General features: G+C 45.1%; 1 protein-coding gene across 5 annotated transcripts in view; it reads left to right on the forward strand.

Moving 5' to 3' along the window:
* Nucleotides 1-24,719, forward strand: part of LARGE1 (LARGE xylosyl- and glucuronyltransferase 1) — a 527,056-nt gene that overhangs the window by 417,683 nt on the left and 84,654 nt on the right. The window lies entirely within an intron of this gene.

The following is a 24,719-nucleotide window of genomic DNA, read 5'->3' on the forward strand; positions in this document are numbered from 1 at the left end:
AGATCTGTGCCTGAGCACTCTCCGCCCAGCCCCAACCATCCATTTGTTTATTCACGGGACACATAATCCTCAGGCACCCAGCATGTGTAACTTTCTGGGCACCTTCCTAGGCCCAGGGGACACCCCAGACCAAGACAAAAGGGGGCCCTGTTTGTAGGAGGTCCCTTAATGTGGGTGAGAAGAAGTCCCTGTCTTGTATCCTGCGATGCCACCACATCGGGTGCCCCCAAACTCACTCAGCTTCAGCCATTCAGCCTCTGCTAACCATTCCTTGAATACACCTGTCTACACCTGGGCGCCTCTCCAGCTCCACAGCCTTTCCCTGCATTACGCTTCTCCGTAGTGGTAATTGCCATCTGACCTAAGATAATTTCCCTCATTTTCTTTTTAATTTTCTTTCTTTCCATGAGGATTCAAGTTCCTCAAGGATAGTAATTTCTATTAATTTGCCTGCTTTATCTCCTGTCCCTAGAATCATGCCTGGCATATATTAGACGTTGCATAAGTATTGTTGTGAATGAAATTAATAACTTTGGAAGATGGTAAGTGTTTTTGAAGACAGTAACCTCGAGCAGCGGCTGTCAATAGGAGTTGGCGGGAAATTTGGCTCCCAAGGGTAGGTTGGCAGTGTTCAGAGACCTATTTGGTGGTCACAACTAGGGAGATGCTCCTGGCACTTGGCAGGTAAAGGTGGGGGATGCTGCCAAACATACTGCAGTGCATGGGAGGGGCCCCTCTAACAAAGAATGTCCAGTTTAAAACGCCAACACCTCTGAGTTTAAGAAACCCTGACATAATGTGATGTCCTGGGGGCAGAGGGGAAGTTGGATTCTTCTAGAAAGGGCTGTTTGTTTAGGGAAGAGTTCTCTGAGAGGACCTTTGATCTGCAGACCTGGAAGAAAGGAAGTTGGCAACAATGCAGAGATCTAGAACAGCATTCCAAAGAGAACAACAAGCACAGCAAAGGCCTCGAGCAGGAGCAGAGCTGGTTGTTTGTGTTCTCATGCTGTCATGCCCTACACCCCTGGGCAGAGACATCAAGTTGACCTTCACCACGCTTTGGCTGATTAACCCATCTCTGGTCCATTCCTGACCCTGCAGGGGTCTGGCCCCTCCTCTAAAATCTAGGAACGCTCAAACCAGAGTCTTCAAGCCTGTGCTTTCAGAATGCCATCAGATTCTCCCCTCTAAGCCCTTGGAGTTCTGGCTTGCATTAACACGCTTTGGAGCCATGCATCTGGCCCTGTTCTCCTGCCTGAGGTCTGGGATTTATAGAGATCACCACTAGCCCAGAGAAAATTGTGGCTAAGTGCAGCATCTCTGGAGGGGAGGTAGCCTAGGCTGGTTGTGGCACATAACCCCTACTCTTCCTTGTACACTCTCTTTCAGCCACACCAGCCTCCTGACTGTTGCTCAGGTTCATCACTTGGTCTTACTTGGCCATCTTCTCCAAAGGAGGAGTCCCCATCCCCCCACCCTCATTTCTTTTTCTTCATTGCACTTTTCATCAATGTTATAAAAGATACATTTTTGATTATTCATCGGCTGCCTGTTGTGGTGGGCAGAAGAGCCCCTGAAAGATGCCCATGCCTTAATCTTTGGAACCCGTCATTCTGTTATTTCATGGCAAAAGAGACTTTGCAGCCATAATTACAGACCTTAAAATAGGGAGATTATCCTGGCTTATCCGATGGGCCCCAAATCTAATCACAAGAGCCCTCAAAAGCAGAGAGCTTCCTCTACCTGGCAGCAGAACAGATGTTGCAGGAGGGGAGTCAGAGAGATTTAAAGCATGAGGAGGAGTCATCATGCCATTGCTGGTTCGAAGATAGGACAGTGCAACGAGGAAAGCAGATGGTCTTCAGGAGCTAACACGTGCGGGGAAGAGGGGAGCTTAGTTCTATAACCCCAAGCAACTGAATTCTGCCAAGAACCCAATGAGCTCATGAGTAGAATCTCCCCCTAGAAGCTCCCAGGCTGGCCGCCATCTTGATTTTGGCCTTGTGAGACTAAGCAGGGAGCCCAGCCCAGCCCCTAGGTTTCCAACCTGTACAGCTACAAAATAATTAATAAATGTCTGCCTTTTAAACTGTTAACTTGTTAGGACAGCAATAGGAAACTCGTATCCCTGTTTTTTCCCACAAGAATACAAGCTCCTTGAGGGCAACTATCTCGTTTGCTTACTCCCGTGTCCTCTTCCAGAACAGAGAGAGCTCTCAAATATTTGTCTAGTGAACAAATGAATTCCAGCTTCCACCACTCCTGCCTTTCTGGACATGGAAGACAACTTGGAAGGTTACTGGTGGGAAACAGCCCGTGTGCCCGGGTCTGACAGTGTGCACATTCAGTAGGCACACGCTCAGCAGGTGGCAGGTACCTGACACCAGGTGTAGTGGAGCCAAAATTAAAATCAAGTGTGGTCCCTGTTTGCACCACCATCTCCCCTCCCCCGTGGGGTCACTACTTGAAGTAGGTGGTTAAGGACAAATATAATGTAGCTAAGTGCTGTGATGGAGGGGTGTGCCTGCATTCCCGAGAGCTCAGGGGAGGCCCGGTTGCATCAACCAACACAACCAGAGGTGGGGATGTCGGGGTGGACGTACTAGGCCAACAGAGTAGCAGGCCCCCAGCCCAGGCTGGGAGATGTGGAAATTCTTGGCACGGAGAACAGCACATAGTTTGGGCTATTAGTTTAGTCAAAGGTGTCACCTGTAGAGTTTGTGCCCAGTGTATGGGGAGTGGTGAAGAGCCTGAGTCCTGTCTCCATGAATGACCATACAATGACCATGTAGTGATCACTTAAGCAAATCCCTTTGCCTTTTTTTTGCCTGGCTTTCTTCAATTGCTGGAAAGATTAAGTGAATGGAAAATGCCTGGCAAACAGTAAGCACTCAATAAATGGTAGCTGAGACCCCTGGCACAGTAGTACAGAGCATGGAGGGAGGTGGGGAAGCTGCAAGCTTAGGTAGAGCAGATGTCCAAATGCTACAGAGCCTCTGCAGCTTCACCCAGCAGGCTGGGACATTTTTAAACAATACACAGCTTCACTGCAGGCCCCAGGGAGACACCAAGCACCCTCTCCCTTTTCATTGTCCCCATCCACGTCTTTTCCCTGAGCCAAATTCTCATCTCAGTCCTGGGGCCACAGCCTGTTCAGATGCTTTGCAAAAGTGTCCGTTAGCAGGCCCAGGGCACTTAACCCACTGCACTGCCTTCAATGGCTCTAGGTTCCCTGTGGTATCCTAGCAAGGAGGCCAGATGAGAGACCCCCACTCACCGGACTTGGGGGTGGGGGGCTCTCCTTACCCTGAGCCACTAAAGTGTTTTCCTAACTGCATCCTGAAAACAGGGTAAGATTTCTCATCCCCCGCCCTCCTGAGCAAAAGCCACTGTTCTAGAAGAGTTCCTCTGCTGTTTTTTCCTTCATTCCCCCGGCACAGCCTCACAGGAGAGAGTGTGTTTAATTCAAGGCTTCCAGAAGCTGACCTTAAACAAAAAGACTGCTCCGTGACCTCTCTCATTCTGAGATCTCCCCCCTCTCTGAATGATTTTCCTTATAAATGATTCTGTTTCCTGGGTAGCTCTGACAAGAGTCTCATGGTTTTCTTCCCTCTTTGCTAAGTAAGTAAATCACAAAGAGAAACCAAAACCAAAAGCTCTGGGTCTCCCCGGCCCATCAGCCCAGGAGGAGGACAGGGTGCTGGCCCCTCCCAGTGAGAGTGTCCTTACTTACTACGCACGTCCTGAGCTTACCGTCATCAAGCCGCTTCCCCAGGCCCCAGCGTCCTCGCCTGTGGACTGAGAGTAATAACGCTTAGTCCATTCAGGCTGCTGTAACAGAAAACCAGGTGGGGTGGCTTCTGAAGACACCTGTGTTTCTCACGGTTCTGGAAATTGGGAGGTCCAAAGTCAAGGTGCCAGCAGATTTGGTGTCTGAAAGGGACCCTGCTTCCTGGTTTGTCATGGATGGCCGTCTTTGCGCTGTGTCCTTCCATGGCAGAGAAGGCAAGGGAGCTCACTGGGGTCTTTTTTTCTCTCTTTTTAAAATTTAAATTCAGTTAGCCAACATATGGTACATCATTAGGTTCAGGTGTAGTATTCAGTAATTTATCAGTTGTGTGTAACACCCAGTGCACATCCCATCACCCGGTTACCCCATCCCTCCACCCACCTCCCCTCCAGCAACCCTCAGTTCCCTCGAGTTAAGAATCTCTTGTGGTTTATCTCCCTGACAACTTCTTAGTTTTCACTCCTTTCCCCTATGATCCTCTGCAGTTTCTTAATATTCCACGTAAGAGTGAACCCATATGATAATTGTCTTTCTCTGATTGACTTCTTTTATTTAGCATAATACCTTCCAGTACTATCCACGTCGGTGTAAATGGTGGGTATTCATGCTTTCTGATGGCTGAGTTATATTCTCTTGTATATAGACCACATCTTCTTTATCCATTCATGTGTCAGTGGACATCTCAGGGTCTCTCTAATAAGGCCACTAATTTCATCTATGAAGGCCCTGTTGTCTTGACCTGATCACCTCCCAAAGCCCCCCGCCCTTCTTCATACTTTCACACTGGGGATTAGACTTCACCACAGGAATTTGGGGAGCACACATTCAGTCTATCATAAATGCTTTCCCTGAAATGTCACCATATTGCTGAGAAGGTAAAAGGGTACAGATCTGTAGAGCTGAACAAAGTTATCAGTGATTTCTTAATATCTGAGCATATGTCACCAATCCTATACCACTTTGTTACCTATGTGCTACCACTTGCTCCTCCAACCTGATCTCATGTGTTTTTCCAGATTATTTTCAACCATTCCTCACTGTCCCTGCGGCTGGAAACCTTCTCCTAAAGCATATGGCGTTCACCCTTCATCAACAGGGCTGACTATGCTTGATGTTTGAGAGAGCTGTCAGAGATCAGAAAGTCCCAAGTCATGACATCTACTCAGAGTGTATCAGGGCAGAGGCAGAGATACTGTAAGGTGTAGGTATAGCATATATGTATTTATATAAATAAAACCATATTCTGGCACATAGCAGGTACTTCATAAACTAGCTCTTTTTGCAGAACCTGGCACACAATAGGCCTTTCAGAAAGAGCAGTTCAACTACTTTAAAATGCCATTATGGACTCTGCCACATGCTATCAGAGTTTTTAGATTACTGCCAAAGAATAGGATCCCTTGAGCGTGATCCCAGGATCGAGTATCAAGTCACAAATCGGGCTTCTTGTGGGGAGCCTGCTTCTCCCTCTGCCTGTGTCTCTGTCTCTCTCTCTCTGTGTCTCTCACGAATAAATAAATAAAATCTTTAAAAAAAAAAAAGAATAGGATCTCTCTGGTTTTATTTTAAACTGCATTGCAGACAAATTTGGACAACCATCCATATCCACATTTGTTGTAAAGGACAAATAGTATAGAAATGCAGTGATGTACCAGAGGCCTGGGTTGGGAGAGCCTATCGTTAAATTTTCAGGCAACAGGAGATCTGGTTGTTAAGCATAACTACTGTTAAAAATCAAGTTATATAAACTTACCATTAGGTAAGCTATTTTTTAAAAGGTAGTAAATCAGAACTCATTTCTTCCTAATATTTTACTATTACCTGTGTTGTGAAGGTTATCTACGCCTACTGTATGTATATGGTGGGGACGCTGTATAGTGATGTGCTACTGTACCTCTGTTTTCAGCTCCATCTGATAGCGTGAAATCTGCCATGGTGCGGGTATTTACACTGTGGAAATTGGCAAACACAAAAATCAAAGCTTTTCTTTCTGGAGATGCAATTGTGAAACATTGTTACCAGCATACCATTGAGATACAGTAATATATGAAACCCCCTCTCCCCATCCCTTCCCAAAGTTAAACCCTGTTAGCTGTGTGCAGTGTTTGTGACTTTCCTCCTTCTGCCTGTGTAATTGTTTCTCTTTATGCATGCATCTCCTTTTGAATTATCAAGTGCTCTATTTGCTTAAAAAATAAGATGCTGGGTATCTTTCTACATTGGTATATAGGGTTGTATTTTCTTTTTAAGAGCTGCATGGTTTTTCTTTTAAAAAAATGATTTTATTTATTCATGAGAGACACAGAGAATGACAGAGACATAGGCAGAGGGAGAAGCAGGCTCCCTGTGGGGATCCCGATGTGGGACTCGATCCCAGGACCCCGGGATCACACCCTGAGCTGAAAGCAGATGCTCATTTGCTGAGCCACCCAGGCACCCTGCATGGTTTTTCCATTTGATGAACGTGTCATAATTTATCTCCTTTCCTAATTAATTGGGACTTTAGTTGCTAGGCTCCCCCTCCCCCCCCCCATTTACAAACACCATCACACATAAATATCCTTTATCTGTTTGCTTGTGCAAGCATGTGTATGCACAATGGATTTTATGAAGTAGTACTATATCAAACATTTATAGATATTTTAAACTTTTATAGATTACAACATGCTAAATGCATTGGTCAGGTGGAAACGGAGCTAATTTTTAAAAGTAAACCTTTTAAAAATTGAACATGTATGTGTGCTTTATTTTCTATGCTGGGAACACAGTCTGCATATTGCAGAAAAATCAGTATTTTGTAGAGTAGCTACTTAAGAAGAACTTCTTCTGGACTGAATGTGCCCTCGCCCCAAATTCATATGTTGAGGTCTTAACCTAATGCTATGGGTATTTGGATGTGGGGCTTTTGAGAGATAATGAGGTTCAGATGAAGTCAAGAGGGTGGAGCCCTCATGTCAGGGTTAGTGCTCTGATAAGAGACACCAGAGGGCTCATGCTCTATGGTCCTCTCCCTCCCTCCCCCACCCACCCCTTCCCTTACCCCCATACCCCTTCCCCTTCCATGGGAGGATGCAGTGAAAAAGTAGTCCTCTACAGGAAGAGAGCCCTCACCAGGAAGGGGCAACCCTGTCTGGATCTTGAACTTCCAGCCTCCAGAACTGTGAGAAAATAAATGTCCGTTGCTTAAGCCACCCAGTCTGTGGTGTCTGTTAAAGCAGCCTGAGCCACGTAATCTAAAACCTAATTGTAGCTTTTTATAATTTAGGCAGGTGGTCTCCCACTAAGGTCCAGCTAGGACTTTGAAGCCAAGAATCACAAGCCAGTGGCCAAGGGAAGTAGAGCCCTTTCCTGTCCGTGGGTAGCTCTGCCTGGCTCTGGTGCCTGGCTCTGGCTCTGGCACTGGGACTAAGCACACTGACCAGGCCTATTGAGTGGATACAAGGGGTGGTCATTTTCTGAAAATGTTTCTGCCCTGCTCTGTGAGCCCATGGAAGGTCAGCTCTTGCTGTGTCCCTCACTGACCTCCTAGCAAGAGCTTGCAGGAGCTGTGACCCTGACACCTGTGTTGTTCAGTTTGCAGAGGAAGGAAAGAAAGGTAGGATATGATCCTACCTCTTTCTGCCTTAAGAAAATATTCTGGCATTCATTCAGGGCACGGTTTCCCTGAAGACATATTTATGGTGGGCGGCATCTGATTTCCTTGAGGTCTCTCCGTTGCACAGTACCCATCTCTTAGAGTCCCCCCAGGCTTTCCTGTGCACTAGCTCACGTGATCCCCATTTGACAGAGGAGCCAGTGGAGGTGCAGAGCATTTGCTCTGTACCGAGCCCTGTGCTAAGTCCATTTCATGATTTATCTCATTTCATTCTCACTACATCCTTTGTAAAGCTAGCACAGTTATTCAAAATCTCACTTTAGGGAATCTGGTTGGCTCTGCTAAGGGTCTGCCTTTGCTCAGGTCACGATTCCAGGATCCTGGCATGGAGCCCTGTATCAAGCTCCCAGCTCAGCAGGGGGTCTGGTCTGATCTGCTTCTCTCTCTCTCTCTCTCAAATAAGTAAGTAAGTAAGTAAGTAAGTAAATAAATAAATAAATAAATAAATAAATAAATAAATAAAATCTTGAAAAAGAAAAATCTCACTGTAGAACAGTACTTCAGAGTCATGGCTGCACGCCGGAGTCCCCTGGGAAGATCTTAAAAGCCCTGGTGTCCAGTGCTCACCTCAAACCAATTAGAACGTCTGATGTGTTGGAATGCCTGGGTGGCTCAGCCGTTTAGCTCCTGCCTTCTGCCCAGAGAGTGATCCTGCAGTCCTGGGATCGAGTTCCACGTTGGGCTCCCTGCATGGAGCCTGCTTCTCCCTCTGCCTGTGTCTCTGCCTCTCTCTCCGTGTCTCTCATGAATAAACAAATCAAAAAAAAAAAAAAAGGACATCTGATGTGGGACCCTCTCCATCATTAGTTTCTCTAAAACCAGGCAAGTGGTTTCTTTCTACTGGATGGGCCTGCCCCCTTATCTTTCCAAAACCTGTGTTATAAAGACACCCTCGGGCATTTCCACAGCTTTCTTTGGACCTTCCTTCCCTCTTATTTATCCCCTGCCACCTGTTTCCCTAAACATCACCAGATTCCAGGACTCCATAGCTCTTTGATTTTGTGTACCTTCATTCAGCAAAGATATCTTGAGTATTAGCTGTGTATAACATCAGGCACCATGCTAGGCTCCAGGCATACTCTAGTGAAACCAGAATCCTGTCCTCGGACTGCTGTCAAGAAGACCTAGAATGCCCTCCAGATTCATCCATGTTGTCACAAATGGCAGGATTTCCTTCTCTTTTTTTGGCTGAAGAATATTCCTGGTGTATGTGTGTACACACACACCACATTGTCTTTATCATTCATCATCAAAGGACATTTGGGTTGTTTCCCTATCTTGGCTGTTTACAATACTGCTACAGTGGACATGGGTGTGCAGATATCTCTTCAAGTTCCTAATTTCAGTTCCTTCGGAGAATTACCTGTGTTAACTATACGAGGTGATGGATGTGCTAATTATCTTGATCTTAGTAATCATTCTACAAGGAATATCAAATCATCACATTGTATGCCTTAAATATATACTGTTATGTGTCAGTTACTCAATAAAGTTAAATAAACATTAAAAAAAAGACCTAGAAACAATTACAAAAGATTATAATGCCTGAGTGCCCAGAGAGAGAAAGTTCTTCAACTGCAGGGAAGAGGGGGTACAGAGATGCACCTCCCTTAGTTTAATTTGCACCCCCTTTGTTGCCTGGATTCTGACCCATTATCTTCTCCTTTCCCCCAGGGGTAACAGAACCCAGCAAAAATGCCAGTGACATCAGAAAGAGAGAGACTAGCCTCCTGGTCTGCCCGTTGCCTTGAAACCTGTGCCTGTCATCCACCTTTATGCTTAAACATCCCCCATGTACTCCTAAGCCCACAGTTGCCAGGTGTCCTTTTAGACTGTATTTGACATTTCCCCACAGCAGGTCAGATGTATTTGAATCAGAATGGTCCAGAAGAGCTTGAATTGGTTTGTGGGGCCCTCGGGGGCTGCTACAAGTAAAGGCGGTCTCCGCTCAGACAATTATCCAAGAGAAATTACCAGTCTTAAGAGACATCGCTGCTGCGCTGAGGCAGGCTCGGCCCACTGGGCCCCAGGTATCCGGCACGGACCATGTGCCCAGCACGGTGCAGACAAGCACATCTTTAGCTATGCTCCACGGAGGCATCAAAAACACGACGCTTGTCTTCAGCAAATCTAGGATTAAATTAGAGTGGCCAGGCAAATATACAGAGGAAATATTTATTTCTTTTTTAAATTTTTTTAAAGATTTTTATTTACTCATGAGAGACAGGGAGAGGCAGAGACACAGGCAGAGCAAGAAGCAGGCTCCCTGTGGGGAGCCCGATGCAGGACTTGATCTCAGAACCCCAGGATCACAACTTCAGCCAAAGGAAGATGCTTAACCACCTAGCCACCCAGGTGCCCCAGAAACATTTCTTTCTTCATCTTAGTTTACTTGATATCTCCCTGATGTTAACCTGTTTAGAAAAGCAGGGAGTGATGCATGCCCAATGTAGCCAGCACCTGCTTTAGTCTGTCTCAGCTAGGAATGATTTTTACATTTTTAAATAACTGAGGGGAAAAAATGAAAAAAAAGACAAGTATATTTTGTGGTACATAAAAAATATATGAAATTCAAATTTCAGTGTCTGTGAAAGTATAGCTTAGGATGGCTGCATGCTCTTAAAAGCCACACAAACACGGATCCCCACCTCCCAACAAGGAGTTCATGCACCCATGATCCTCCCAGATAATTGCTTATAGGTACAGCTCTAGCCACATGTCCCCTCCCCCCACCTCACAGAAGCAGAAATTTATTTCCAGGGAGAAATCCCACCCTGCACTAAGTAGATCTGTAGGAGGATAATGCAGTTTGGCACCACCGCCCCCCCTACTCCTTCCTTCTTTCTGTTTTATTGAACGCCAGAAACATTATCAAGGGAAGGACATTCTCCCCTCTTGCCTGAAAGCTTGGATCAGGGTAAATTTGCACCTTCTTTTTAAATGATTGACACCACAACAAAGCTGGATTAAGTTCTCTCTTCTTTCTCCCCCGCATTCAGTGGGTACCCTGCTAATCCAATTTATAGGAAATCCTCTCCTGTGAACTGGACGGCCTGTGGACTGCCCACATCGGGCTGGCAGAGAACAGATAGGCTCATTCATTAGCGCAGGTTCACACCCCAGAGGGTTACCACTCCAGCGCCTGCTGGAGTCGCTCTGCAGTAGGTATGGGCCTTTGTGTGCCCACGGGAATAATGTTAATAGTCCTGGCTCACATTTACTGAGCACTTGTTATAAATGTGATATTTCGAATGGATTATTATCTTGTTTAACTATCACAGCAGCCAGGAGGTTGTTTCCACAGCAGATCAGCTCCCTCAGGGCCTTTGCACTTGTAGCTGCTTCGGCCTCCTTGCTTCCCCATATTGGCATTGTATGGTCCCTGGCCTCCTGTGGGTCTTTGCTCAAATATCACCTTCTGAAGAGAAAGCCTTTGCCAACCATCCATTTAAAATTTCAATAGATCCCCACCCGAGTGCTCCTTACCTCCCATCCTGCTTTATTGTTATCATCAGACAACATGCTACATCTTCAACCTGCTTACTTACTGTCTTTTCTCTCAGCATCTAGGCTCCATGAGGACAATGACTTCTGTTTTCAGAATGGGTTCTGTATGTAGGTTCGCAACAGACATCAGCTGAAAGAAAAAATAAGTGTAATATCACCATAACCGTTTAACAGACTATAAGGAGAAGTTGACAGAAGTTAGCTAACGTGCCCCAGAAAACAGAATTAACCTGTGTCTCAGACTCTAAAGTCTTTACAGTGCTGGCCACCAGCACCTGACCAAACCCAAATCCTTCTCTAGAAATTCAATCGTGCTAGGAAATAAGGAGACAGAACTGCCATTTGTGCCGTTAAAACATCCCCTTGAAGTTAGCTTTAGTGTAACAGGGATTCATGTTAACAGAGGGGCCGTATCTGGTCCCTCCTCTGCTCTAGGCACTGTGCTTGTTGAAATGCAACTCTCCAGAGTTCAGCGCAACACCAAGGCAGATCATTATACTTGTCGTGAGCAGACCTGCTGTGTGTCACAGACCGTTGGAACCTAGGGTGCAGTCAGACACACGGCCACCCTTGGCAGCTCAGTATGTGGTGCAAAGCATGTATGATGACTATGGATCTTAGTCATAAGTGTAGACTAGGTTTATGAAGGTTTTTTTGCAGCCGGTTTGCTTATAAGGCCTATCCAATTTCATTTCATCGACAACCATCCTGGGAAACACATGGCTTTGGGAGCCAGACAAAACTAGGTTTGAAGCTGAGCTTAGTTACTTTCAACTTTTCTGAGATGTTATAAGGAGTAGAGGTAACGGGCATGCCTAGCACAACACCCGAAGCCTGGTAGGGGTCCAGCAGTGGGCGTGGCCACCCTTGTTAGTTATCAGTGTTATCATTTATCATATTCAGCTTCTGGGCAGTGAATCCAGTGCCCACAGGTCAGTAGGAAGAACTGAGTTGGGTCTACCTCAGATAAAACAATAGCTCATTATCAAATGAAGTCCCTCTGCTGAGTGGTTTAGGACAACAGTCCTTTGAGTTCTTATGAATACCCATTTTACAAAGGAGTATAGGGACCCACAGAGCAGTAATGAAGTCACTCTACTTGCCCCAGGTCATATAGCTGATTTAGTAAGCACGGAGCTAACGTGGATTGATGCTGGGACCCTTATTCTTCATTGTTATGCTTGAGTCCCCAGACAATCCAAGTGGGAGGCTTGAGAGTTGTTGCTTCCAGTCAGGGAAGCAACAGAAAGTACCAAAGCTGGAGTTGAAGGACTTGCACTCAAGCCCTACTTCTGCTACTGCAAAAGCTTCCTGACATTAGGCCCCTGAGCTTAGTTCTCTGCATCTTGCTCTCCTCATCTACAAAATGAAGAGATTGCTCTAGATGTTGTCCAGGGGTCCTTCCCACTCCATGGGCCTCTCATTCCGCATGCTGCAGATCTAACAGAGTCAGCACACTGTGCCCTTAGAGACCTCAGTTGAGATCACAACGTTGCCACTCACTAGCTATATGACCTTTCTGAGCCTCAGTTTCCTTATTTGCAAGCTGAGCATAATCATCCCAATTTCACAGAATAGTCCAGGGGATTAAATGATTATAATATACATGTAATAAGATCCCATCAGATGACTTAAGGTGCTCCAGTGAAGGGACTGTTTATGCTGTGAGTTGATGGCACTGAAAGTATCAACAAGGATGCTGAGGCACCAGAGACTCACAGAGGCAGTGAGCTGTTACCACTTCTGGAGCAAGAGACGTGTGTTAGTTTCTTAGGGCTGCCATAGTAAAGTACCACAATTGTCTGGCTTAGCAGAGATAATGGGTTTTTTTTGTTTTGTTTTGTTTTGTTTTGTTTTGTTAATAAATTTATTTTTTATTGGTGTTCAATTTACCAACATACAGAATAACACCCAGTGCTCATCCCGTCAAGTGCCCCCCTCAGTGCCCGTCACCCATTCACCCCCACCCCCGCCCTCCTCCCCTTCCACCACCCCTAGTTCGTTTCCCAGAGTTAGGAGTCTTCATGTTCTGTCTCCCTTTCTGATATTTCCCACACATTTCTTCTCCCTTCCCTTTTATTCCCTTTCACTATTATTTATATTCCCCAAATGAATGAGAACATACACTGTTTGTCCTTCTCTGATTGACTTATTTCACTCAGCATAATACCCTCCAGTTCCATCCACGTTGAAGCAAATGGTGGGTATTTGTCGTTTCTAATGGCTGAGTAATATTCCATTGTATACATAGACCACATCTTCTTTATCCATTCATCTTTCCATGGACACCGAGGCTCCTTCCACAGTTTGGCTACTGTGGACATTGCTGCTAGAAACATCGGGGTGCAGGTGTCCCGGCGTTTCATTGCATCTGTATCTTTGGGGTAAATCCCCAACAGTGCAATTGCTGGGTTGTAGGGCAGGTCTATTTTTAACTCTTTGAGGAACCTCCACACAGCTTTCCAGAGTGGCTGCACCAGTTCACATTCCCACCAACAGTGTAAGAGGGTTCCCTTTTCTCCACATCCTCTCTAACATTTGTGGTTTCCTGCCTTGTTAATTTTCCCCATTCTCACTGGTGTGAGGTGGTATCTCATTGTGGTTTTGATTTGTATTTCCCTGATGGCAAGTGATGCAGAGCATTTTCTCATGTGCATGTTGGCCATGTCCATGTCTTCCTCTGTGAGATTCCTCTTCATGTCTTTAGCCCATTTCATGATTGGAGAGATAATGTTTTCTTATAATTCTTGAGGCTAGAAGTCTATGATCAGATTGTCCACAGGGTTGGTATCTTCTGAGGCCTCTCTTCTTGGTCTGTAGTGACCATCTTCTCCCTCTGTTTTGGTTGACCCTCTGTGCCTGTTTGTCCATATTTCCTCCTCTCACAAATAAGGACACCAGTCATACTGGAGCAGGGCAAAGCTCGATCATCTTAGTTTCACTTCACACCTCTTTCAAGGTCTTATTTCCAAATCCGTTCGTATTCCAAGATACTGGGGGTTAGGACTTCAACATACGAATTTGAGGGGAATGCATTTCAGCCCCTAACAAGAAGGAAAGGGAGGAGATAATGCTGCCAGAAGGCAGTGAAGGATAGAGCCATGGCTGCCCAGCAGAAGCAGAAGCTGAAGCTGGAGAAGACACAGGTCCTGTTGGAAATACTGCCCAAACTGGAGAGTCGGTGGGAACGGAACACCCTCTCTTTCCAACCCCCCTCCAGTGTGTGGCAGATGCTTCCAACCAGGAATCGGCCCCCAGGGATCCCAGGTAATTCCATCTGTAGGGAAGTGGCTCTCAGGGCACAGAGAAAAGCAGAGAGTGGAGCCGGAGCAGACAGATGGAGAATATGCCACCTGGAGAGACACCTGGCACATAAGAAATGTTCGAGAAGTGCTTCTTTCCACTTCATAAGTGTAGGGAGGAGAGTGAAGAAGGCAGCTGTGAACCCTACCTACCTCACTGGTTGTTTTGCAGTACCTGCTTTTTCTTTGAGCATGTGAATAATGAAGAGACTTATAGTGCACCCTTCCATGTGGACTCACTTTGTTTAAGTTTGAAATTGCAAAAAGCTTCTTGCCCTTTTTGCACTCCATTAGCTCAGCATTCAGCCAGGCTCCAGCATACGTTCAGCTGGTCAGCATTGCTCGGCCATCCACATTGTCTCACCCTTCTTGGTAAGTAAATGAGATATGATCTTGTGCAGTGGAGCATCTAGCCAGACTGGTAGGGAGAGTCGGGCTCATTATTTGTAAAAAATTAAAATCTCCATGCCAACAAGCTGGTCAGCAGGTCTGACTTCTATTCAGCGAATAATTACTTTTCTGTACCTGCAAAATGTCGGGCTTCAGACCTCCCAGACAGACTCAGTAGTGCTATCCTCGGTTCTCATGTCTACCTCTGGCTTTTCTAAACATCATAATATATTCCATTTTGTTCACTGGTAATTTTAAGACCCACTTTTTGGGATCTCTATATTCTTTCCCATAGACAGCTCCAGAAAATACTTTCTTCTTGCTGGCAGAGGTAGGCTGGAGAGTCTTTAATAACCACCTTAATAACAGTGGCCTGGGCATGGTCAACAATGTCTCTATTCAGTATCTGTCATCTCCCGAGGTCTGATGGCCTGGCCATGGTAGGCTGGCTCGTCTCAGAGCTGGTCCTGTAAGACACTCCATCTCCCTGTGGGTTTTCTGGGTGGCAGGAAAGCCAAAACTACAGCCTTTCAGCAAGCATGGTTCCTCCTGCCATGGGTATTTCTTATCACTTGCTATCTAAAATGGGCAAAATCACTTTACTTTCTACAACTTAATGATTATCTGAAAATTTGCCCAAACCAGAAAAATGGCAGTAATAGTTTTGGCCTAAGACAACAGCCAAGGGCTCTCAGAATCAGGTGGATTTGGGGTCTGGGCACTGTGTCCATTTCCTCGGACTGCCGTGTAACAAAGTGCCACAGACCATGTGGCTTCAATAGTTTATTCTTTCAAGTTTTGTTTTGTTTTATTTTAAGATTTATTTACTCATCTGAGAGAGAGAGTGTTGGGGCCGGGAGGGAGGCAGAGGGAGAGAGAAACTCAAGCAGATGCAGGGCTCGATCCCACAGCCCTGAGATCATGACCTGAGCCAAAACCAAGAGTCTCGATGCTTAGCCAACTGAACCACCCAGGCACCCCTCATAGTTCTGAATGCTGGAAGTCCAAACTAAGGTATTGTCTGGGCCACACTCCTGCCCTGCCTCTTCCAGCTCTGGCAGCACCAGGTGGGCCTTGGCTGCGGCTGCATCACTCCAGTGTCTGCCTGATTGTCACATGACCTGCCCTCTGTGTCTGTTCCCATGTCTTATCAGGGCCCGGTCTTTGGATTAGGGCCCAGTCCTAAGTAGTGTGGCTCATCCTAACTTGATTATATCTGCAGAGACTGTTTCCCAACAAGATCCTATTCACAGGTCAAGGGGTAGGATTTGGACATACCTTCTTGGGGGCACTCACCACAACAATGCTTTTCCTCTGCTTGTTATTTGCAAAGAACACTCTCTGGCTAAGAAGATCTATTTGTAGAATCTCCTTGGATCTGTACATCTGACCAGAAATTATCCCCTCATTTTGGCCCAGGAGTCTAGAAGGACCAAGGAAAGCTGAGAGATTTAAAGAGTTTGGTTGGACCAAAGTGGGGAGCAGGGGACAAAGAGAAAGCCCAGGGGAAGAGTCGGGTCCTGAGGAGCCTCAAGTGTTGTTTACTTCATGCCAGTTATTTTACTCTGAGCCAGCCACTTAGCCTTTCTGAGACTCAGTTTCCTCAGAGAGATGAGGATGGGTGGAAGCTTGTATTTGATAATGTTCTGAGGTTTCTTCTAATATTCTTTGATGCCACAAACCTTCTTAGCCATATCACAATTTTAACCAAATACAATCTGTCCAGGGATACGTATATTTTTGAACCGAGCCTGCCTGCCCAGCAGGCACACTTCTCTCTGTTTGAGTACCCACATCACCTGCCAACTCTGGTGTGTAGAGACCATGTGAGTTTTCCATCTCCATATATCTGGTGCCTGGCACGTGGAAGTTCCTCCATAAATACTAATTGAATGGATAAGGGAGTGAGTGAGTGAGTGACCACCAGCCTTTTATGAGGTCTGCGCAGCCCTTTGTTCGCCATCCCTGCACACTTTCAAAAACCCCAGCAAATTCAGGCTTCAGGTGGGAGGATTTCCATTTTTTCTCTTTCTCTCTGCTCAAGAGCTTTTGGAAAGGAAAAGATTTTTAAAAACAAAAAGTAGGGGCTTTTAATTTATAGGATCAAAAGTAAGTCCCAGGTAAAATCAGCAGGGGATTTTAAATTAAGTGGTTTTTAATAAACTCACCTTCTGTTGGGTCACACATGAGAAGAGAGCTCTAGCGCTTCAAAGTGGGAGAGAGGGAAGTGGTGATTTCGAGGGTCATTTTCAAGAACATTTCCGGGATGAAAGCCCCTGCATTCCCCAAGCCACTGGGACAGAAGTACGCACAGTGCCCACTTACAGCTTTGTTTCTCTGGTCCAAACCAGCAAAACCACAGGAAGTGCTGAAGGACTAGGGAAACAGATTTGTATCTTCGTGTGTTGGCCCTTGCAGGGCAGATTCCAGGCCAAGAAAATGCAGACAGCCAGTGAGGACTCGGAGTGAAGGAAAACCAATATCCTACAGATTCCCAGGAGGAAAGGGGAGAAGAGGCCCTGGTAAATAAATCTGGGAGATGTTGGATGCAGTAGCCCCCTTCGAGGCTCACCAGGCACCCTGATGCAGCCAATACTGTTTATTTAAACCACATGTGTCTTAAGCTTAATTTACTGACTTAACCCTGTTTCCCACACACCTGCTTTAACACACTGGTTCAGTGTGTGTAGTCACTGTGAGTTTAGGAACGGAGGTTGAATCTGAAACCTGCTCTGATCTCATCTAAAGGAGGCACATAGCCTCCGTTTCTCCTTCTGAACTAAGGAAGCATGGAGTCTGCCTTGACCAGGCCAATTTGAGCCGGATCATTTAGCTTCACTATAGACTGGAAAAACATTGTTTGGAAAGAAAAAGTGGTAGACTTGTTCTGAAACAAAAGCCTTGCATCATGCTGAAGAGTGCCTTCAGGAGGCGCTATGACACACCATGGTACAGTTGAGTGGGCTCAGAGTATAGTTGAGAGGGCCCAGGCACAAAGATGAGGGCCTCCACACCACACACCGGGAGAGATGACAGGTCAATTCTGAAACACTTGTGCTGATTGGCATCTCTCTTGGCTGGCAGGCAGCCACCCATGCCCTCATGGATCTGATCGGGCCTCACCCTGTGCACAAACCCTCCCTTTCCTGGCCTCATGGAACACTTGGTCTCCCTGTGAATTTTCACACAAGCAAACTGATCATGGCCTGTGGTCTTCACAGACACAGTCCTTCAAGCATGTACTTCTGGTTTTCCAGGAGCTACCTGACTTGTTTCATCTTGAGACCGCAGATGCAGCTACATCTTGCCATATCTAGTCATGAGCATGCACACGGACATACACTAGGAGGTAGCGTGGAGTGTTTGAAAAGCCACAGATAAGAGAGTGAGACTAATTTTGCCACTCACTAGCTATGCATGCATGAGCCTTGTCTCTTCATCTGCAAGATGGGGATCACTCCATCCACCTTGCAGGTTTGTCCTGAGACTCGGAGGGTCTGTAAGGAAAGCCCTCATCTCTAGTAGGCAGCAGTGTTACCAGCACCATCACCACCTCCCCATCTCTTCTCCCTCTTGCAGTCCCCTTGGTAAGAACCAATATCTGGCTCTTTTTTAAAAAGCATTATTTTCTCCCTCCTCTCTACAAAGACCCCCACTTTTCTTTCCCTGACATCTTGGCTACGGAGCCATTGCTGCATATTCAATTTAAAAAGCAGAAACATTGCCCTCTGATCCGCAGATGAAATGCCCTACCGCTGGACCAGATGTTCACGGGAGAAGCCTTTGATTTTTAATTTATTTGGTGTTCGTCTCTCTTGCTCCCAGCACAACAGCTGAAGGTAGAGCCCTGCAGGCCCCATGCCTCCCAATCAGCTCCATTGGGAGCCCCTGTCACATCGAAGGCATGCTGCCTCCGTGCAGAGTGCTGGCCTCCAGAGCGAAGGGCTCGCCCCATGCTCCCAGAACCCCGACAGCAAGTATGGAAATGGGCAGATCATGTAGCAGCAAATGCCAGGCAAAGGCCAAAGTCAAGCTTTTTGGCACCACCATCCCCCTGACAGGAGGAAAGCTTAGTGTCACAATCTTAACTCCGGGCAAGCATTGCAAAGCCAAATCTGCGTCGTTTCAGCTCGAAAGGGTCTAATTTCAGAAGGAGCCATTTTCATCATTTTAACCAGAATTCACTTAAAAAGCTTGCTCCCACATTGCATGCATGCACATAATTTGTACTCATTCTAGTGGGAATTATGCAAGTAGAGTGAGTGATAATTAGACACCTTAATGAGGAAATGTATAGTTTCTGTAACTGTTATTTATAAGCTTTTATGTACCACTTCATATTTTCAAAGGCCTTTACAATCATTAATTAGGCTATCTCCCCAGCACCATAGGAGGGAGGTCAGTAAACAGCTAGAGTTATGTTCTCTCAGAAATGTTGTTTTTCAGCACTTGTACAATGCGTGTGCAAACTCCTAACCTTTGAAGAAACAGGCAGATTCTCTCATTCATGCGTATCCAAGTAATTATATGTAACAGTCTATACAGAGACTCTTTAGCTGCTTAGGAACATCCTTGATGCACCTAATTTTACTCGCGATAAATTTTCTTTCCTTTATTATTATGTTTTTTGTTCTTATGGGTCTTATCCCTTAGCTGTCGCTTAAGAGTCCGAGGACCTCCTGATCATGCTGGTTGGGATACCATCAGCTTCCTGTTGGATAGAAGACTGAGAAGGAACATGGGCTTGCAGATATTTCAGAATTTTTAAGTGTGCGGGGCATTCTGCACACAAGGGGATTTTAAATATTTTTAGAAAGATGAGTGAATTTGGACTGGGAAAATTACTAGGTATGCATATTTATTAATTAATATTTCTCAGTTCAGCCATATTGAGCATTGCGCTGGCTGTTCTAGATACTTCTTAATGTCATAGGATTTTTACTTTGAGGTAGGAAAGAATAGCTCATGGCATATACCAGATACTTTTAAAGATAGACTTTTTAAGTCCTCATAATCATGTTGGAGTTAATGCAGGATTGTTCCCATATTTTACAGAGGAGGAACTGGGGCTCAGAATCCCAGTGACTTTTTTCAAGAGATGTTGCTGGTAAGAGAGAATGTCAGGACCCAAAACCCTACTGTTTTCAAGTCCACCTGGAAAAACTTGGGGTTTCCATGTTATAAACAGCTTCCTCTTCTGTGATAGTGACAGAAACATCTATGTTCCCAGAATCCATTCCACAGCCTCAGCTTGAGGATGTGGGGATATTTATTGTACAAATAACCTGTTGTTAATTACAGATTTATGAGCAAAGACCAACGTTTTCACCCATGCTAGACAATTTAATGTGGCCACTTTTTAATTTTCATTTTTTGGGCGAAGAGAGGGAAATGGTTCATTACCTTTTAAGGTCTGCTGTTCAAACATGGTAGAAAATATTTGCTGTCTGGTAGGCATTCACATCCCTGAGAGGATGAGCCTGTCTGGCCTGACCTTCATGTAGATGATTGTATCCTTTAGCTTTCAGGTTAGATATCATTTATTTCAGGAAGCTTTTCCCTAATGCTTCCCTCCACACTCAGATCACAGTCTATTTCCCTTACTGGATCCCATGCTTCTTACTGCATCTTTTATCTGTCACAGTGTTTGCATTTTTCTCAGTTGCCCATTTCCCTTTCCCATTAGGCCTTGGTCCCTAAAAGCAAGGGCTGTGTTGTATAAACTGCCAAGTTACCAGCTAACCTGGTGATTAATAGGAGGTGCTCAAAACACACCCCAGATGAACTATACAAGAAATAACTTCTGAATGCAGGCCCCATGGTTGGAGATCAGACAGGGGCCCCACTGGTTTGTTTGACATGTCAAGAGAAGCTCTTGACATATGGCCAGGTGGTAGGTTCTGGGAGCCCTGAATCCCATGAGCTCATGCTGGCCTGCGTTGGCCAAGTACACATTTGTCATTAATGTTTACCATGAGGCTGTCCTTCAAAACATCGAGACAGGGGCACCTGGCTGGCTCAGTCAGTAGAGCATATGACTCTTGGTCTTGGGTTTGTAAGTTTGAGCCCTGTTTTGAGTGTGTATAGATTACTTAAAAATAAAATATTAAAAAAAAAAAGCATTGAGACATATTCCATAGACCCTACTGACACATGGAGGACACAGTCTTCATTAGTTCTAACGTTATAGGATGCAGACCCTTTCCCAGATGGGGCAGCAGGAGGCACTTACCATGACATTGGAGATTCACCTTACTTCTTAGCACCTCACTGCCCACATCTATCCAAAAGCGGTAATAATGACTAGCCGGTCTCCTTTCTAAGAATGTTATGGAGTCAGAAGAGGATAAATGTGAAAGCTCTTGAATACAGAAGCTGACAGTGAAGTTCATAAGCTTTGTAACATGTTTGCTCATGATTTTTTTTTTTTTTGGATTCTTTTTGAATCAGGGAATGGACAGTAGTATATTTAGTAAACATTCTGGGATTCTAAGGAGAAAAACTGCATATTGGCTTGTCAAGTATGAAAAGAAAGAGTTAGTTAAGTGGCAAGTTGCCATCAGGCCATGTTTGCTGGAAGGAATGGTCTGTTGGAAGGAAAAAAAGTAAATCGTGGCAAGATGGTCCTGGTGTGCCCAGCTAAGGAATTAACAGCTTGTTCTTTAGACTATCTAATATACTTGAGGCCTTTGAGCCTATGAAGTGACTTGATAAAGCAACATTTTAGGTTGGCTTTTCTGAAACAGAAAAGTTGTGGTCACTCCTTTGCTCGAAATCCTTCACTACTCCTAGGTGTCCTCAGCAGGACTTGCCAACCAGTGTGACACCTGTGCATGATAGATGCAAAACAGTGATCCCTTCAGTCCTGGGCGCCCCTGAATGGGCAGCCAGACCTTGTCTCTGGATCAGCCCTTCCAGCCACAAGCAAGTTATAAGGATATCATTTTCTGTGTAAGAAATGACATTGAAAATGGTTGGAAGGCATCCCTTTTGCACAGATACAAGCCCTTCCTGACCCATACCCCACTCACTTGCTCAGGGTCACATCCTGACATTTGTCCCAAAGGGCTCTATTTCAGCTGTCCCACCATCACACACACCTCTTCCCACATGCCCGGTCCTGCTGTTCTGCCTTTGTCCATGTCTCTTCAGACATCCCTGCCTTGTCTGCCTGGCCTGATCCACGCCCTGGATCCTGGCTCACTAAGGCCTCCCTCCTGCATTCTCTTGATAAGCGTTGTACATTGTCAGTGTGCACTTGAATCATGATGGTTTGTGTGTCTTCCACGGATGGGCCTGGCCAAGACTGAATGGTCTCCACCTAGTAAATATATGTTGAATTAATATTGAATGAAACCCATGAAACTGGGAAAGAAGGGAAGAAAAACACACACAAGTCTGTTTCAGTTGTTTGCACAACATTGGTGCGCTCGCTAACTACTGAATGAGTCAGTAAAGGAAGAGACACAAAAGCCATTTTAAATATAGACTCCGTGGGACACCATGATGGCCTGAATGTAAGAGAGGAGGAAGGTGGAGTAGTTGGAGATGTTTTGGGACAAGCAGCATCCTCAACACGGCAGTCCTTGTACAGTTTGGGAAGCTGGACCTCAGCTAAACCCTCAGATGTATATCTAACAAATTAGGCTGTTAATTGCAACATTGTTTATATAATAGGAGAAACCTAGGAAGCAGCCCGAATGTCATTCATCAGGAAATGGTTAACTTGTGGTAGGGTTATACAGTGAATGAAGTGATTGCAATGAATAGACTAGATATTGAAATCTTCACATGGTTAAGTCTTAAAGACATAACTTTGGGTGAAATAGAAAATTAGAATTGAAGGTAGGCACTCTGAGACACTCGAAGAAGCAGCATATATTGTTGATTAATAGATGCACAGGGAGTGAAACTATAAGCGCATGCATGGAAGTGAAACCCAACCACCTCGGGTAGTGGTTACCCTTGGGAAAAGGAGCCAGAGTAAGATGAAGGACCTTTTGATTTATCTGTCATGTTTTATTATTCACAACAAATGTGGCAATATATTATTAGCATTTATTAAACTGGGGTGGTGGGTATTTGTCATATTAGTTTCTAGACTTTTCTGTTGGATTGAAGGGCTCATGCTTTTAAAAATTAACATCACACAACAGAAAAGGCTGGGTAACCGGGAGAGTAGCCCCACATTTCTGCATCTAGGCTTCTGTTCTAGACGCCCGCCTCTTTTCAATGAGCCTGGCAAACGGTGGAATCACACTGGCCACAGAGGATCTAACAAGTCTTAACACCATTTAAAAGCCTCAATTCTCGGTTCAGTCCCCTGAGACTGATAGATCTCTTGACATCTCTAGAGACTTGAAAATGTACATTAATACCTTCCATCACTGTTTATGGCTTCTACCCATTTTCTCTGTATATTAGAGCATCTATCCAACCTAATTAGAATTAATTTTGCAGTAAGATTTAATGAAATTGTCTTTTGAGTGTTTGACTGGGATACCCAGTGTTAGATGGGGATGAATTTTCTTGAATCCATCACTGTTTTCTCTTGGTTTGTAACTATAAATTTTAATTTTCTTTCTCCCCCAAAAAAGCAAATAGTATTTGCATGGCGAATTTCACTCTTTCTAAAAGTGCTTCCATGAACAATTTCAGTGGTGTCCTAGAGCTAGCTTACACTGACTAGGGGTGGGGGGAGTCAGTTGTGTGCATTTCTTCCCAACTGGGTGTTCAGTGACATCACGTTGGTACCTTGAAATCAGCCAGGGTGGGAGTATTTACACCATGGGAATCGGCAAATGCTACCAATCAAGTTTTAGGGTTTTTTCTCTTGAGAGCTTGTGGTTAAACATTTACTAGCCTTCCATTAGGGGGCACAACAGCTTCCTGAGCTGCACAGGGCAAGTAGCATTTTTCTCATTTCACAGATACAGAAAACCAAAAATCAGAAAAGGAAAAAGTCTTGGCCTGAGTCACAGGACTCCAGGGCTGGGGGTCCAGTCTGTGTGGTGTAGATGAAGCGCTGACTTTGAAGCCAGGCAGATCTGAGCTCAAATCTAGTGTAGCTTCTCTGATATACTGTGAATTGTTCAGGTGTCTGACTTAGGCTTTCAGTTTCCCCACCTATAAAATAAGGATGACCATATCTAGCCTGTAGGATCTTGTGAGCATTAAGTGAAAAGATGCATGCAAAACCTAGCAAACCACAAAGGAAACATGCAAAAGAATGTAATTTGACCTTTTGACTTACGAGTGCAGATCTGTGTATTACCCCATTCTTACCATTGCCATATTTTTTTTAATTTCAACTCTACTAGACCAAACACCTCTGACGAAATGGTGACTTTATTTTTTCTCCAAATACGTGCCCCTGGAATATGTTTGGTTTGTTTGTTTGTTTGTTTGTTTGTTTTTTGTTGTTGTTGTTGTTGTTTTTTAAGTCTCAGAGTTGACATTTATGTGTGATTTGGGGAATCAGTTTCTTTCCAAAAATCTTAGAAATGTATGTACTAGTTATCAACAAAGATCATTCGTCAGCTGCCTAGAGTTTTCTCCGCTGGCCATTCCTCCGAGCTAAGCATCCTGAGCAGGATTGGTGTGGGGGCCCATGGGTGCTACAATTCCATGCACCAAATTAACTGCAGTGGCCTGCGGGGAAATTCTCCTGCTGGCTCCTTGTGTTCTGTGCTCTGTGCCTTCTCTGCCTGCTCCAGCTGACCTGGGAGTGGACAGCTGCGCCTCAATCATTCAGCAAAGCCAAAATGTGCTTTTTTTTTTTTTTTTTTAGATTTGCACTAGTTAATTTTTGCCTGAGTGATAAATGTAGTTGTTTTAACATTTTGATAAATAACAGAATACGATGACACCTTCTCTCCCTACACCATCCCCCATTGACTCAGGTCCCTCCCCGTGAAGACTAACAAAACAAAACAAAAATGGAGCTCATCTTAAAGACCTGGCATTAGCACTGCTTTCATTGTACTTTACATATGTGTTGGTTGTCGGGACCAGAGAAGACTTGGGAAGTCAGAAACACTGGATCCAGCTCCTGTGACTTGTCAATAAATGCAAA

Source organism: Vulpes vulpes, chromosome 16 (genome assembly GCF_048418805.1).
Source record: "Vulpes vulpes isolate BD-2025 chromosome 16, VulVul3, whole genome shotgun sequence".
Taxonomy (NCBI): domain Eukaryota; kingdom Metazoa; phylum Chordata; class Mammalia; order Carnivora; family Canidae; genus Vulpes; species Vulpes vulpes.